General features: G+C 41.5%; 1 protein-coding gene across 1 annotated transcript in view; it reads left to right on the forward strand.

Moving 5' to 3' along the window:
- The window catches only part of SPARCL1 (SPARC like 1), a 49,646-nt gene that overhangs the window by 12,328 nt on the left and 21,704 nt on the right, over window positions 1-15,614 (forward strand). The window lies entirely within an intron of this gene.

Here is a 15,614-nt window from a genome sequence, read left to right on the forward strand (position 1 = left end):
AAAACGCTCCCAGAGCTAGTTGCCCGTATTTCTTTCTAAAATTCTTCTATTCTATAACACCTTCAAATCCTGTGCGAAATCATCTTAATTGAATGCTAATCACACGTAATATCTTGTAATTTTTTATTGTCTCCAAAGATAAGGACTGATATGTTTCATTTAAAAAGAAATATGTGCACTTGCTAAGATATGTAAGGGAGGAAAAACTTTTTCCTCTACCCTCTTACGTTAAGTAATTGGGGTCTGCAGATTAAACTGACCAAATACAGATTAATAGGAGAAAAGGGTTATTCCCACATATAGAGAGGCCAACAAAGGTTCAGTTCAGTTCAGTTCAGTCACTCAGTCGTGTCCAATTCTTTGCAACCCCATATAGACTGCAGCACGCCAGGCCTTCCTGTCCATCACCAACTCATGTCCACTGAGTTGGTGATGCCATCCAACCACCTCTTCCTCTGTCGTCCCCTTCTCCTTCTGTCTTCAATCTTTCCCAGCATCAGGGTCTTTTCCAATGAGTCGGTTCTTTGCATCAGGTGGCCAAAGTATTGGAGTTTCAGCTTCAACATCAGTCCTTCCAATGAACACTCAGGACTGATCTCCCTTAGGATGGACTGATTGGATCTCCTTGCAGCCCAAGGGACTCTCAAGAGTCTTCTCCAACACTGCAGTTTTAAAGCATCAATTCTTTGGGGCTCAGCTTTCTTTATAGTCCAACTCTCACATTCATACATGACTACTGGAAAAACCATAGCTTTGACGGACCTTTGTTGGTAAAGTAATGTCTCTGCTTTTTCCTTAAGCTGTTAAAGGCTTACCTACCTAACACAGTGGGAGAAAGAGAAGGGAGAGAAACAGCTTCCATGGGAAGAACAAAAAGATTTCTTTAGGAAAGACAAATAATTTTTAGAACAAATGAGGTAAGAGTTTGTGATACTTGTCTATAAAGATATAAGTGGTTTTTATGTCTTCTTCAAAGTCATAGAACTCCCCTGAAGAGGAGTTGCTCTTATGGTAGATTCACTCTTGGTCTCTCTTCTGGGAGTAGAAGCCACACTGAAGAGGCAATTTATATGACAGTTCTCACTTCTCATATTTTCTGTTTTTGGTTAGACAAGAGAAGCTCTGAGAAGCTTTCTTTTTGCTTCTGTTGAATTTCAAATGTCTTCATCCTAATAGTCTGTATACCAGCTCTAGGGTTCTGAGTGTGTGCCTATAGCTACTATGGAAAGACTTGAAACAGGGCAGGACAGGGGAGCAGGAGGAAGCTTTGTCGACAGTGGATCTGAATTATATTTAAACCCATGAGTCCTAAATTTGAATCAAAGACCGTGCGGTTTAAAGTCTCAGCAAGGAAATGATGGATCCAGGCAGGAAAATTGAATTTGTGGACTTGAGTGTGTTTCAGTCGTGTCTGACTCTTTGCGACCCGTAGACTGTAGCCCTCGAGGTTCCCGTGCCCATGAGATTTTTCAGCAGGAATAGTGGAGTGAGTTGCCATTCCCTTCTCCGGGGAATTTAAGAAGAGTGAAATTAAGGGGTGATTTACTAAGGAGTGAGCAGGGCATAGCGAAGTCACAAGTGGTTGTAGGAATAAACTAGTAAGAGCTAAACTTGTATGCAGCAGGGAGAGGAAGACTTTTTGAACTCAGAAAATACTGCATGGAGAGGGACACTGATCTTCAGGTGAGAGACATAGTCACCAAGAGGGTGCTGAAAAAATATATTCCCTAATTTTACTCTCCTCCTTCCCTCAAATCTTTCCTGACAATGCACCCCATTGGCTGAACCCAACAGAAACCATCATGCAAGAAAACTTGCTGATGCAGTTCACACAGGCCCTGGGACAGTTTAGGATGGAGAATGCTGGAGAGTGGGAGTGGAATGAATCTGAGGGAGCAAGTGGAAGATGTGTGGATGTTCAGAGGAACAAACTCTCTTCCCAGTGTGGGAAAGGCAGAATGCACAGCTGTAGACCAGCTGTGTCTTCTCCTTGCTTGAAAGAATTTTCTAGACCTTCCCCTCTGACAGCATAAATAAGCCTAGGGGTTTCACCCTATATTCAAAGAACTCCCCAAACCCCAGCCATGAAATCCGTTAGGGTTTATTGTATCCGCGGCTTTCACAGAAGGCAGATAAGGAGTAGCATTGCACCACTGGGGTGGACAGTTGTTCAGATTCAGCATGTTGGCCACGTGAGAAGCCACTGTGACCAGAACTGAATTCTGAAGGGACTTCTGCTTGGAGTGAGTGCTCTCATTAACAGTTCTCAAAACTACTCCTCAAAGCCCACCATTGTTCCCCAACACCATGAGAATGAGGTTACTTGGAACTGTTCTTAGGTATGACTTGCTGTTTTTCTTAATCCTGGAAAAGAACAACCCCAGTGAATGATTCTCGGTACATTCATGGAGCCGAAAGCACTTGAAATTCTTTTCCCAACTGGCTGAACTCAACAACCAACTTACTCTGTTAACAAAAGAGCAGAGGCAATTTCCATTGAATCCAAAGAGGTTTTATGTGCTGGTAGAGTTTAACTAATAAGGGAAATTCAAATAAAAGCAGTCAAAGGAGAAAGCTAAGAACCTGGCGTTGAGAGAAAAGACATTCCAAGGAGGTTGAGAACCAAATAAATTAGGGGGTTGAGAGAGGAAATAAAGGCAGGCAAAGAATAGGACTAATGTAACTGATCGTTTCAGGGGCTAGGTCGGCTTTGAAAGGCAACTCATCATGCTACTAGCCCAAGGAAACAAATCACTTAGATATTAATTCTGTAACTGACAAGTGCCACAGGCCTTCAGGAGAGCCATACTCAGGAGTGGATTCAGAACTTGCAAACCAGAAGTTGACACAATGTGTGGGCCCTTCTTTTTTAGAAATAGAAAAATCAAAAGCAGGCATAGGGTTTTGTAAGAAGCCTGCACAAGTAGGGAGCCCTGGAATTTGAGCTTCTTGGCTTTGTGGCACATCCACCTCAGACCGTACTCAGAAGTCTGTGCCTCAAAGGATATGCAAGAAAAGGGAGAGGAATGAATAAATGTAAGTATGAGAAACCCCTGCATTCACAGAGAAAGAGGAAATTGACAAATATCAGAATATGATTTGAGGAAAGAAAAATAAATACGGCCCAAGTCATTTCTTCCCTACACCCCAGGGCAGGGAGGGGTGGTGATTTTCCAGAGGACTGTCAAATGCCTCAGGAGGAGAACAGAGAACTGCCTCCAAGGGTCCATCTCACACGAAGCTGTGAAATGAGACCAAGGTTGCTCTGTCCTTAAAGAATCCACCTGCCATTGCAGGAGATGCAGGTTCAATTCTTGGGTCGGAATATCCCCTGGAGGAGGAAGTGACAACCCACTGCAGTATTCTTGCCTGGAAAATCCCATGGAGAGAGGAGCCTGGCAAGCTACAGTCCATGGGTTTGCAGAGTCAGACACAACTTAACGGCTGAGCACCCACACACGAGATTAGTGAGTGGTGGGTGGCACAGTAAGATAAGGAACTCTGAAAGGAATGATGAAGAGATGTCGAAACAGGGTTATTGCACAATCTTGCCTAAGATAAGCCTGTGGGGATCCTCTAAATATAGTTGAAGTAATCCCTCAATTACGCATTACAGGATGGAAAGAATGTACTAATTTCTCCTGAGCTAGAAAGAGAAAGATCCTTGAGAATGTCAAAGCCACCCCTTTGGAAATTCTTGCATCCTTTGGCTTCCATGCTCCTCAGTCACAACTGGGTACAGTGGTCAGAAGGATGTGCACAGGAAGCTCTCATTGAATGGATGGATGGATGGATGGATACTCTATGAAGCGGAAGTGAGGTGACAAGTGGGAATACATGAATAATGCATAGGTGAAATATTTATGATAGTACCTGGCACATAGTAAAATCTCAAAAAAGATAAGGCATTGCATCAGTTACTATATTAACTAGCCAAGGATGAGAACCTATTTTTTCAATAAAATAGTACACTGATGAATATAAGTGATTCTACTTCTAAAGAATACTTCACTCAAGATATTTATTGCCCATGCCAATTCTTCATTGCTGCTTACAAATTGTGACTTTCAAATAACACTTATTGCACAATTTCTCAAGATTTTGTGGGTCAGGAGTCTGGGCAGGTCACTCAGGAATACTGAGTTGGCAGGTGAGTCACTCTGCAGGGTCCATAGTGGCTCCACTCAGACACACTGTGCCTCTGCAAGGACACATGAAAGCTGGGGTTAGCAGGGATCGTTGAACAGTGTCTACAGTAGGGTGACAGTCTCTTACAAAATGGCTTGGAACTCCCAAAGCAAAACGTTCTGAGAGATTCAGGTCAAAATTCTAAGGCTTCTTATGAGCTAACCTCCAAAGTCCCAGGACATCACTTCCACTTCAATCATTTGGTCAAGTAAGTCACTAAAGCCAGTCCAGATTCAAGGGGAGGAGAATTTGACTTCACTTCTCAATGGAAGATGCAGCGAGAAATTTACAGTCATCATTACTATACCATAGGTTTATACATATTAAATGAAAAATGTTACAAAATTGTCTCAAGACAACTACTCACATGAATTAGAATAGAGTTGACATTCGTGGGTATTTAGTTCTTAATGGAAGACCTGTTTCTGCCATATCAATGTTTCATCTGGATATTTGTTTTGGTGGTCTATGGGCCACCCAGTAGAAGACCTCTAGGCATTTGAAATTTCAAATCCTCGGCTTCCACAGAAAGGCCATACCTATAAAACAGAGTCTAGCAGTCATCTTGTAAAACCCCAGATGAGTTCTCCCATAAATTTGGTAATGAGACACTTTGTTTCTAAGAGAAGGAAAAGGCTCTCCTTGAATTTCCCCACCATCTCTCATCTTTAACCTCTGTATTCCCACCACGGGGAAAATGGGACAAAGGGAAGAAAATAATAACTTAAGGGAATTCCCTGGTGGTGCAGTGATTAGGACTCCATGCTTTCACTGCTAAGAGCCTAAGTTCAATCCTTGGTTGGAAAGCTAAGGTCCTGCAAGTCAGGTGGCACAGTCCAAGAAAAAAATGATCATAGTTTAAGAACTCTAAGTAAAAGGATGAATTAAAGTTTCTGTGAATTATTACTCATTACAGTTATTAAGCCATCTTTATCTTTATGAATGTTTCAATGAAATGATATCTTTTTTCATTTTTATAGTTAGTAAAATTGTCAAATGACTATTTGATCACATTTGAGTCTCAAAACAACCCTAGGAGATAAATAGGAAAACTACTATCGTTTTTCCTGGTTTGTAGATGAAGAAACCAGTGACTTGACCAAAGTCTCTCAGCTAGTAAAAAGTATATAGTTCAGGTCAGGGGACTTTCCTAGTGATCTAGTGGCTAAGACACTGTGCTCCCAATGCTGGGGTCCCAGGTTCGATCCCCAGTCAGGGAACTAGATCCCACATGTCGCAAGTAAGACTCAGCACAGCCAAAAAAATAAATAAATGTTTTTCAAAAATTTAGATAGTTCAGGGCTAGACTTAGATCTTCCAATTCCATACTATACTTAAATTCCAGGGCTCCTTACTTTCAGCTGTGCTGCTGCCTTTGAATAAGTTCATACATTTGGGCAAAATAACATTTATCTAATTTCACATAAACACTGCATATGTAAGTCTTCAAGAATAATAACTCTATATTCAAAAATTTGTCTCACTTCTGCATTTTTATACAGAGTTTTATTTGCTCTTTCTGCAAAAATAACAATTTGTATTCTGTAGAGTGCACACCAAATTTGAATGTCTCAAAATATATGACTTTTTACTTACCCAAGAATAAATGGTATTCATCATACTTAGCAAGAACATCATGGGTTTCATTTTCAAAGTATTTTGCAAGCATCAGCTAATTAAACCTTCTGTAGTCTCCAGTCAGACAGTTGTTTTAAAAAATCTCTCATTTCCCAGAAGAGTTCTCCACTCTGTCTTATTTACACAAATCAGTACATTTGTTCAGTTCTTAAAATAAGCAAAAGGCTGTGAAATTATTTTTGATCAGTATGTCGCAAATACAATTAGCTCTGTGAGACAAAAATGCCCAGTGACTAGTCTGAAGAACAAAGTGGAACACAGCAGGAGAACTCAAGGCCTTTTGCCTTCTAGATACTGGACTATTCCACAAAGCTCTGTCTTTAAAACTACAACACAGGCACCTGCTTTACAATGAAAACCTAAGGTGGTTTCCTGCTTGGATCATTCTAAATGACATAACCATAGTCTTCCTTTAAATTTTGTTTTGAATTTCATGTGGAAATAAACATGAGACCCCTAAAAAATAGTTCCATCCTGGGACACAGTAAAGAATCAGGGACCATGCAAGAAAGGTTGGGGTTGACTCGCAAAAAGCCTGCACAGCTGACCACCGAAGCTCATACAACAAACTCATCCTGTCTTCATATGTCTTCTCCACAGCTATGCCAAGATTCTCAGCATTCTATAGTTCATTTGAGATAAGGTGAATGCGAAAATAGCTCTTAACTAAGACTAGAAAGACACTAACTTGCAAATTTTATCTCCTACCTATGGATTAGATGTATCTGCAAAACTAGAATTTAAATGTGTGGAATATAGGGCAAGTGAGTTGGTTTTACTGAGAGAACTAAATGTGAACATATTCTGGAATTACAACTCCTGGGCAGCTTGAAATCCACAAGGGGAAGAAGACTTGAAAAGAGGGAGGAGAAAATTAAGGAACACTGAAACCTGATTTCCCTTATACCTCACTAAATACAGGGCTTCCCCGATAGCTCAGTTGGTAAAGAATCCACCTGCAATGTTGGAGACCTCAGTTTGATTCCTGGGTCGGGAAGATCCACTGGAGAAGGGATAGGCTACCCAGTCTAGTATTCTTGGGCTTTCCTTGTCGCTCAGCTGGTAAAGAATCTGCCCGCAATGTGGGAGACCTGGGTTCAATCCTGGAGAAGGGAATAGCTACCCACTTTGGTTTCTGGCCTGGAGAATTTCATGGACTGTAGAGTCCATGGGGTCTCAAAGAGTCAGACACTACTGAGCGACTTTCACTTTCACACTAAATATAAGACATAAATGGCTATAATGATACCATTATTATGGGATTTTTTGTTTTTTGGCTTACTGGACCTTTGTTCAGTGCATGAGGTCCATAGCTGTGGCACCAGGACTTAGTTGAGACATATGAGATCTTAGTTCCCTGACCATGGATTAAACCAGGCCCTCTGTATCAGGAGCATGGACTCAACCCATGGACAACAGGGAAGTAGTCCCTATAATGATAATCTTGATGACAAGCACCAGACAAAACAATAGAAATAATACTCATTTACACATATATGTTTCGAGTTTACAAAGAGCTTCCCCGCCTCAATGGTGCCCTTTGACGCTGGATTTGTTATTCCCATTCTGTAGATGAAGTTTGGCAAGATTCAATAATTTGTTCAAAGTAGTATTTAGTACTTGGCAGAGCCAGGGCCCAAAGCCAGACTTTGGATCTCTAGTCTGCAGCCTGTTCTGTGAAACCATATGAGAACTCCAGACTTGGAGTCCAGAGTGCCATGGTCTAGTCCTTACTCACCTCTTAAGCCTTTAGATGTGTGCTCAGACGCTCAGTCATGTCCGACTCTTTGTGACCCCACAATTGTAGCCCACCAGGCTCTTCTGACCATGGGATTTTCCAGGCAAGAATACTGGAGTCAGTTGCCATTCCCTTCTCCAGGGAATCTTGCTGATCCAGGGATTGAACCCGGGTCTCCAGAATTGCAGGCAGATTCTTTACCATTTGAGCCACCAGGAATATATATAGCCAAATAAGTTAGATACTTCAAGCTTCTGTTTCTTTTTTTTGGTCACACATGCTGCATGTGGGATGTTAGTTTCCCAACCAGTGATGGAACCCACACCCCCTGCAGTGGAAGTGCAGAGTCCTAACCATTGGACCGTCAGGGAGTTCCCAAGCTTCTGTTTCTTCATAGTTAAATGTTATCTCTTCTCCTTTCCTTATTGGATAAAATGAGACAGTAGGCAAGAAAATATTTTACATGCTGTGAAATGTTATATAAATGTGAGGAAGGTACAAACACGTCCAACTTAATGAACTGATATTTCTAGGGGCCTCACCTCAACAGATCCCTACAATTAAGCTTTCCTCCCTTTTGTCTGGAAGAACAAAGAATCTCTCCTCTTCTAAGTATTATCAAAGGCTTCAGTTCAGTTCAGTTCAGTTCAGTCACTCAGTCGTGTCTGACGCTTTGCGACCCCATGGACTGCAGCACGCCAGGCCTCCCTGTCCATCACCAACTCCCGGAGTTTACCCAAACTCATGTCCATCGAGTCAGTGATGCCATCCAACCATCTCATCCTCTGTCGTTACTGAGCAAATATTTATCAAGGGCTTACTGACATTTTATCATCTTACTTAATCTCCATCATCACTTTACAGATAAAGAACTGAGGCTTCAAATAAGCTGAATAATTTACCCAAGATTAAACAAATTAAGTACTAAAGCCCAGAAAGTCCCTTTTCAGAGCCTATGCTTTTAATCACTGAGCAATACTGCCTTCCCAATGACTCAGGCAGCTTCTCTGTTTTTCCATTTTGATTATCTATTACTGCATAACAATCCACCCTAAAATCTAATGGCTTCAAACCGATCCCTTTATTTGCACATGACTCCACAATCCATACTGAGCTCACCCGGATCATTCCTCTGTTGACTTTGTCTGGAGTCACTCAGGAGGCTTCAGCTAGCTGGGAGCTCTGCTGGGGCTGAACCTCCCACAGGCTCTCATCCTCCAGGCTTTTCTTTGTGCGACCACTTATCGGTCAGCAGTCTGGACTGGCCTCCGGTCCAGGCTTTTTTACATCATGGCAGATGGCTTTCACAGGATGACAAATCCCACTGTATAAGTGCTTTCCAGGCGTCTGCTGTCATCACACTGGCTGATGTCTCATTGACTAAGGTAGCCACAAGGCCAGGGGCAAAATCACAGTGTATGAAACCCAGGAGGTGAGGTTCACTGGAAGTCATCGTGTTTACCACAGCTCCTGTCTTCCCATCTACCTTTTCATTCATTACTTATGCCTTCTCCTCCGTATAGAAAATGCTAGGATGACCACGTAGGTGTCCAACCCTTTGTGACCTTACGGACTATAGCCTGCCAGTCTCCTCCATCCATGGGATTCTCCAGGCAAGAATACTGGAGAGGGTAGCCATGCCTTCCTCCAGGGGATCTTCCTGACCCAGGGATCAAACCTGCATTGGCAGGCGGGTTCTTTACCACTAGCACCACCCAGGAAGCCCTTGGATGAGCATGAAAGTGTTAGTCACTCAGTCATGTCCGACTCTTTGTGACCCCATGGGCTGTAGCCCGCCAGGCTCCTCTTTCCATGGGATTCTCCAGGCAAGAATACTGGAGTGGGTTGCCGTGCCCTCCTCCAGGGGATCTTCCTGACCCAGGGATCGAACCTGCATCTTTTATGTCTCCTGCATTGGCAGGCGGGTTCTTTACCACTAGTGCCACCTGAGATATGGATGAGCATATTAGAATAAAAAAAAAGAATACAAATAAACATTTCCTGTGACTGCATTTTCCCCTCTAGCTACCATCTTACTCTCCTTCCTTTCATAGCCAGCTATCTTTTCTTCTTATTATTATTGATTGATTGTTTTGACTGCGCTGAGTCTTAGTTGTGATATGTGGGATCTTCAGTCTTTTTTGTGGCATGCAGGATCTTTAGTTGTTGGATGTGAACTCTTAGGTGAGGCATGTGGCATCTACTTACCTGACCGGAGATCAAACCCTGGCCCCCTGCATTGGGAGCAGAATCTTAGCCACTAGACCACCAGGAAAGTCCCTCCCAGCCAACCATCTTAAGAGTGGTCTACTGTCACTGTCTTCACTCCATTGCTGTCTATTTACTCCCCAGTTACTGAAGACTGGCCTCCACTGACACTATCGCACCAAAACTACCTACTCTTCTTCAACTCTCCACTAACCTCTGCATTTCCAAAGGCAATGGATAATCCATGTTTACTTTCACCTCTCAGTAACATTCAACATTTCCTTTTTCTTATGTGACCCTCCTGTCTCTCATCATTTGTATCTTTACTTCTTCCCATTCTCCAACAGCACCTAATAATGATTTACACCAACCAGTGTGCTGACTCCTGCCCTCTGTTCTACTCAACTGTATGAAAAGTAAGCTTTTCATGCTTACTTCCAGACCCATTTATCTAAGTATGTTGAAGTCTCAGTTGCTCAGTCGTGTCTGACTCTTTGCAACCCCATAGACTGTAGCCCACCAGGCTCCTCTGTCCATGGAATTCTCCAGGCAAGAATACTGGAATGGGTAGCTATTCTCCTCTCCAAGGCCTGGAACCCAGGTCTCCCACATTGTGGTAGGCAATCTCTTTACCACCTGAGCCACCAAGGAAGCTGCTTATCTAAGTATCAGTTCAGTTCAGTCGCTCAGTCGTGTCCGACTCTTTGCGACCCCATGAATTGCAGCACGCCAGGCCTCTCTGTCCATCACCAACTCCCGGAGTCCACCCAAACCCATGTCCATCGAGTCGATTATGCCATCCAACCATCTCATCCTCTGTCGTCCCCTTCTCCTTCCGCCCCCAATCCTACCCAGCATTAGGGTCTTTTCCAATGAGTCAACTCTTCACATGAGGTGGCCAAAGTATTGGAGTTTCAGCTTCAACATCAGACCTTCCAATGAACACCCAGGATTGATCTCTTTCAGGATGGATTGATTGGATCTCCTTGCAGTCCAAGGGACTCTCAAGAGTCTTCTCCAACACCACAGTTCAAAAGCATCAATTCTACGGCGCTCAGCCTTCTTCACCGTCCAACTCTCACATCCATACATGACCACTGGAAAAACCATAGCCTTGACTAGACGTACTTTTGTTAGCAAAGTGATGTCTCTGCTTTTAAATATGCTATCTAGGTTGGCCATACCCTTCCTTCCAAGGAGTAAGCGTCCTTCAATCTCATGGCTGCAATCACCATCAGCAGTGATTTTGGAGCCCCAAAAAATAAAGTCTGACGCTGTTTCCACTGTTTCCCCATCTATTTCCCATGAAGTGATGGGAGCAGATGCCATGATCTTAGTTTTCTGAACGTTGAGCTTTAAGCCAACTTTTTCACTCTCCTCTTTCACCTTCATCAAGAGGCTCTAAGTATATCTCTACTTAAATTCAAGAAGTTCAAAACTAATTCATCATCTTTCTTCTAAAACTCTTATAATCCCTTATCTTAGTATTAACACTACTGTGTACCCAGTGGCCCAGATGAGAAATATAATAGCCCAACCCTCTTCCTTCTCTTCTTTCCACAGTATACAATTTTTCATTAAGTCCTACTTGTTCTGCCTTTAAATATTTCTCAAAACTATCCACCAGTATACCAGCAAATGTTTAACAACCAGCTTTTGCAGGGAGATGGTGGAATTAGGTAGCAGTTGAAGATTTCCATGGTGTAATCCTCCCGCCATGGTTGATTTTAAGCTACTAATGTGACATCACTGAATAGACTTGGGAAGAGAAGTGCATTACCACACATTATATAGTATTTCCACCTACAGATACAACAGGCATAAATAACTTTAAGAGAATAAGTGGTAAAGTAGTAAAAATAAGTATAAAGTGTTGAGTTTTGAGTATTTCTTTTGTTTTTAACATAACTAAATTGTAAGTGTATATAATTTAATTTTCAATGATGACTTTGTTTAATAACCAGCTCACAAAATTCCTGGAAAGTTAGCAACTGGCTCTCATGAGCCAGGACAAGCTGGATCTGTCTCTCTGTTTTCCATTCTCAAGACCAGAGGCAAAATTTAAGGCTCTGACCATCTCTCAACTTGATATTGCAATTTCCTCCTGGTAAGTCTTTCTACTCATCTGTCCCACACATCATTGTACCAAGGATCCTTTCTAACATTCAGATCTGATTATATCACTCCCCCACTTACAATCAGTCATTGAGGCCCCATAGTTTTTCAGCTGGAATTTAAAATTCCTAGTTTAACACACAAAGACTTGCCTTGTTTTGAGCCTTATCTCCCTCTGCTTCACCCACTAACACCCTAGGAACACAAACATACACTGTCTTACGACTCTGGACCATCACTCATGCTGTTTGCATCCTCAGATTGCCCTTCTGTCTTTCATACTGCTAACTAGTACTGACTGGTTTTTAAAATCTCAGGTCAAAAACTTCCTCTTCTGAAAGCCTTTTCTATACAGGAGCAGTAAAGTGTAATGGTTAAGAACACAGACATAAAAGCAAACTCCTAGGTCTCAAACATTGGTTTTGCCACTTAGCTGAGTAACCTTGAACACGTTACTTAACCTTAATTTCCTTACTAATAAAATGATGAAAATCAAGTGTTAGCTGGTAGAATTATTTAAAAGATTCAAAGAGTTAGTATGTGCAAAACCCTTAGAACGGTACCTAAAATGTAAGCCCTTAAGACTCTGTAAATATTAGCAGTGTGTGTGTGTGTGCTAAGTCGCTTTAGTCTTGTCTGACTCTGTAGAGCCTGCCAGGCTCCTCTGTCCATGGGATTCTCCAGGCAAGAATACTGGAGTGGGTTGCCATTTCCTTCTCCGGAGGATCTTCCCAAACCAGGTATCAAACCCATGTCTCTCATGTCTCTTGGATTGGCAGGTGGGGTCTTTACCACTTAGCGACACCTGGAAAAACAATGTTAGCATTATTAACCACCTAATTGTAAATGCTTCTTATCTGTATTTCCACTGCATTATGTACACACTCATCACATTATACTAAATCATCGATTTACTTGATGCCCTCCTTTGTAACTCTTCAGGCAGGAACCAGGTGTCCCTGTGCTTAGACAGAGTCTAGTAGGTGCTCAATAAATGAATAAAAGAGTGATTTAGTAATGCAGGCTCTGGCCAACTGGACACATATTTCTTTTTTACTCATTTGGTTTCATTAGATTTGAGAAAGTGAAGGGAATGTGTGAGATCCTGTGATCAAATCAAAGGGAAATGTGTTCTCAAGTGTAATTACCGATACATACTGCTATCAAAACTAAAATCAGAAGGAAATTAGCCTTAAAACCCACATTATTTTTGCTGATTGATTCTGCTTCCTCTTTGTGCTGCTACTATTTTAGAGAAGAGTGGTTAACAGTCTCTTAGCCTAATTCCATCATTACTTGGGATGAATGTAGGAAAGACTCCTGAAGTTAAAGGGAGCTTTGGTCAATGTGTGAGCAAAAGGACTTTAAATGTTCCACTGGAAAATTTTTCTGACCTCACAGCAAAACTTAAATTATATTATTTTCTGAGGCTCTACATTGCTGTCCAAGAACTGCTCTTTGACTGTTATGGAAAATGAAAAAAAGAAAGAAGATGAATTTAGTACCTCCTAGGCATCAGGCATTTTTATAAATATAGTTTCTTCTTCTTTTCTTTCTTTATTTCTTTTTAATTGAAGGATAATTAGAATACTGTGTTGATTTCTGCCATACATCAACATGAATCAGCCATAGGTATACACAGTCCCCTCCCTGTTGAGCCTCCCTCCCACCTCCCACCAATACTATTTCTCCTAATCTTCACAGAACTGAATTAGATGTTGTACTCGGGTTCTCCAGGGTGGCGGTAGGGGGTGGGAGGATATATACGTATGTTTATGTGTACAGAGAGAGAGAATGATTGAGTGTAGGAAATTGGCTCATTCAATTATAGACACTGGTAGAGTTCTGTGATTTGCCTTCGCAAGCTGGAGACCCAGTAAGCATGGTGATCCCAATTATTCTGCAGCTCTAGTCTGAAGGCCTGAGCACCAGGGGCACGGATGAGTATATGTTTCATCCAGAGAGCATCCATCCAGACCAGTGTTCCCGCTCAGACAGTGAGGCTGAGACAGCAAATTCTCACTTATTCCAACGTTTTGTTCTAAGCAGGTCCTCACCAGATTGGATGAAGTCCACCCACACTAAAGGGCAATCAGCTTTATGCAGTTGACTGATTCAAATGCTAATCTCTTCAGAAACACACTCACAGATGCACCTAGAAATAATGTTTAACCAGACACCTGGGCATCCCACAGGCCAGTCAAGGTGTCACATAAAATTAACCATCACATAGCCAACAAAGACCTACTGTATGGCACCGGGAAATCTGCTCAGTGTTATGTGGCAGTGTGGATGGAAGGGAGTTTGGGGAAGAATGGATACATGTATGTATATGGCTGAGTCCCCTCGCTGTCCACCTGAAACTGTCACAACATTAATTGGCTCTATACCAATACAAGATAAAAAATTTTTAAAAAAATTAACCATCACAGGTGTTATCCCCGTTTTCAGATGGGGAATCTGAGGCTCAGAGGGTTAAGTAACTTGCCAAAGATTCCATGGATGGCAAATGTGAGTTCACGTTCAACCATATGTGTTTCTAATCCCAAAGCACCATATTCCTTCTACTAAGCCAGTAGTTCTAAGTCAGGTGAGTTTGCCCTCCAGAGTGTCTTGGCAATATCTAGAAACATTGGTGGTTGTCATAACTGGTAGGGGTTAGGGGACTTGCTACTGGCATGTAGAGGGTAGAAGTCAGCGATGCCACAAACATCCTACAACGCACAGGACAGCCCCCATCACTAAGAATTATCCCGCCCCAAATGTTAATGGTGCCAAGATAAAGAGACCCTGTGCTAAACTATACTATTTTATATTTTAACAATTTTCTAAAACAGTAGAAAAGTAATATGCTGATCTAAAACATAAATGACTAGAGTTTCATAAATCTAATAAATACTTATGGAATGAGTGAGTGAATATTAAATTCTAGATTAAGATTTTAATAGCTTCACCTGCCTTGGAAAATTTGGGAAGAGTAAGTGATGGGTACATGAGAAATTATTTTTAAAAGGGAGTCAATTTCTAGGTACAGACAAAAGCAAAATATTGTTCAAGAAAAGAAATGTAAGTATGATTCAACACAAGAAATTACTATTTGGCTCAGTTGTGAAGAATCTTTACATTGTCATAATGTTGAATAATGATTTAAATAGGAATTGTGATACAATTATTTTAGGAAGAGGGGAAAGAGGAGAAAAGTATTGTGTATATGTGTTCATGTATGTTATGTGTGTGTGTGTGTGTGTGTGTGTGTGTGTGTGAAGTAATAGCCGATACAGTATTAATTCAGTTGGATAATGTTTAATATTAATACATTTTTAAATACCCACTTAAGCATTTATTTTAAAATATGAGTAACTAACAGAAAAACTGCTCCCTTTCCTTAAAACATCAAAGTATTATTTAAGCTCTAGGGATGCATTTATATATAAAACTATGATTGTAAGAAAAATCATCTAAAAAAGTCATCTCCCATTTATAAAACTCCGCACTGAACGTGTGAGTTTCTCCAATACCAAGAAGCAGTTTGTTGAATCCAAACCTATCACACTATATTACTTCACTTTGTGACTTTTACGTTCACTGTGAACATTTACAAATCTTCAGACCTAAGATCTGCATATGCCTCCATCTAAGGAAGCACAGTCATCAACAGAGACAGATTCTGCCGAACACAGCTGGGCCAAAAAATCCAGGAGTCATTCTCACTGGGACGCGATTCAGT

Source organism: Giraffa tippelskirchi, chromosome 1 (assembly GCF_054371585.1).
Source record: "Giraffa tippelskirchi isolate mGirTip1 chromosome 1, T2T-mGirTip1v1.2.pri, whole genome shotgun sequence".
NCBI lineage: Eukaryota > Metazoa > Chordata > Mammalia > Artiodactyla > Giraffidae > Giraffa > Giraffa tippelskirchi.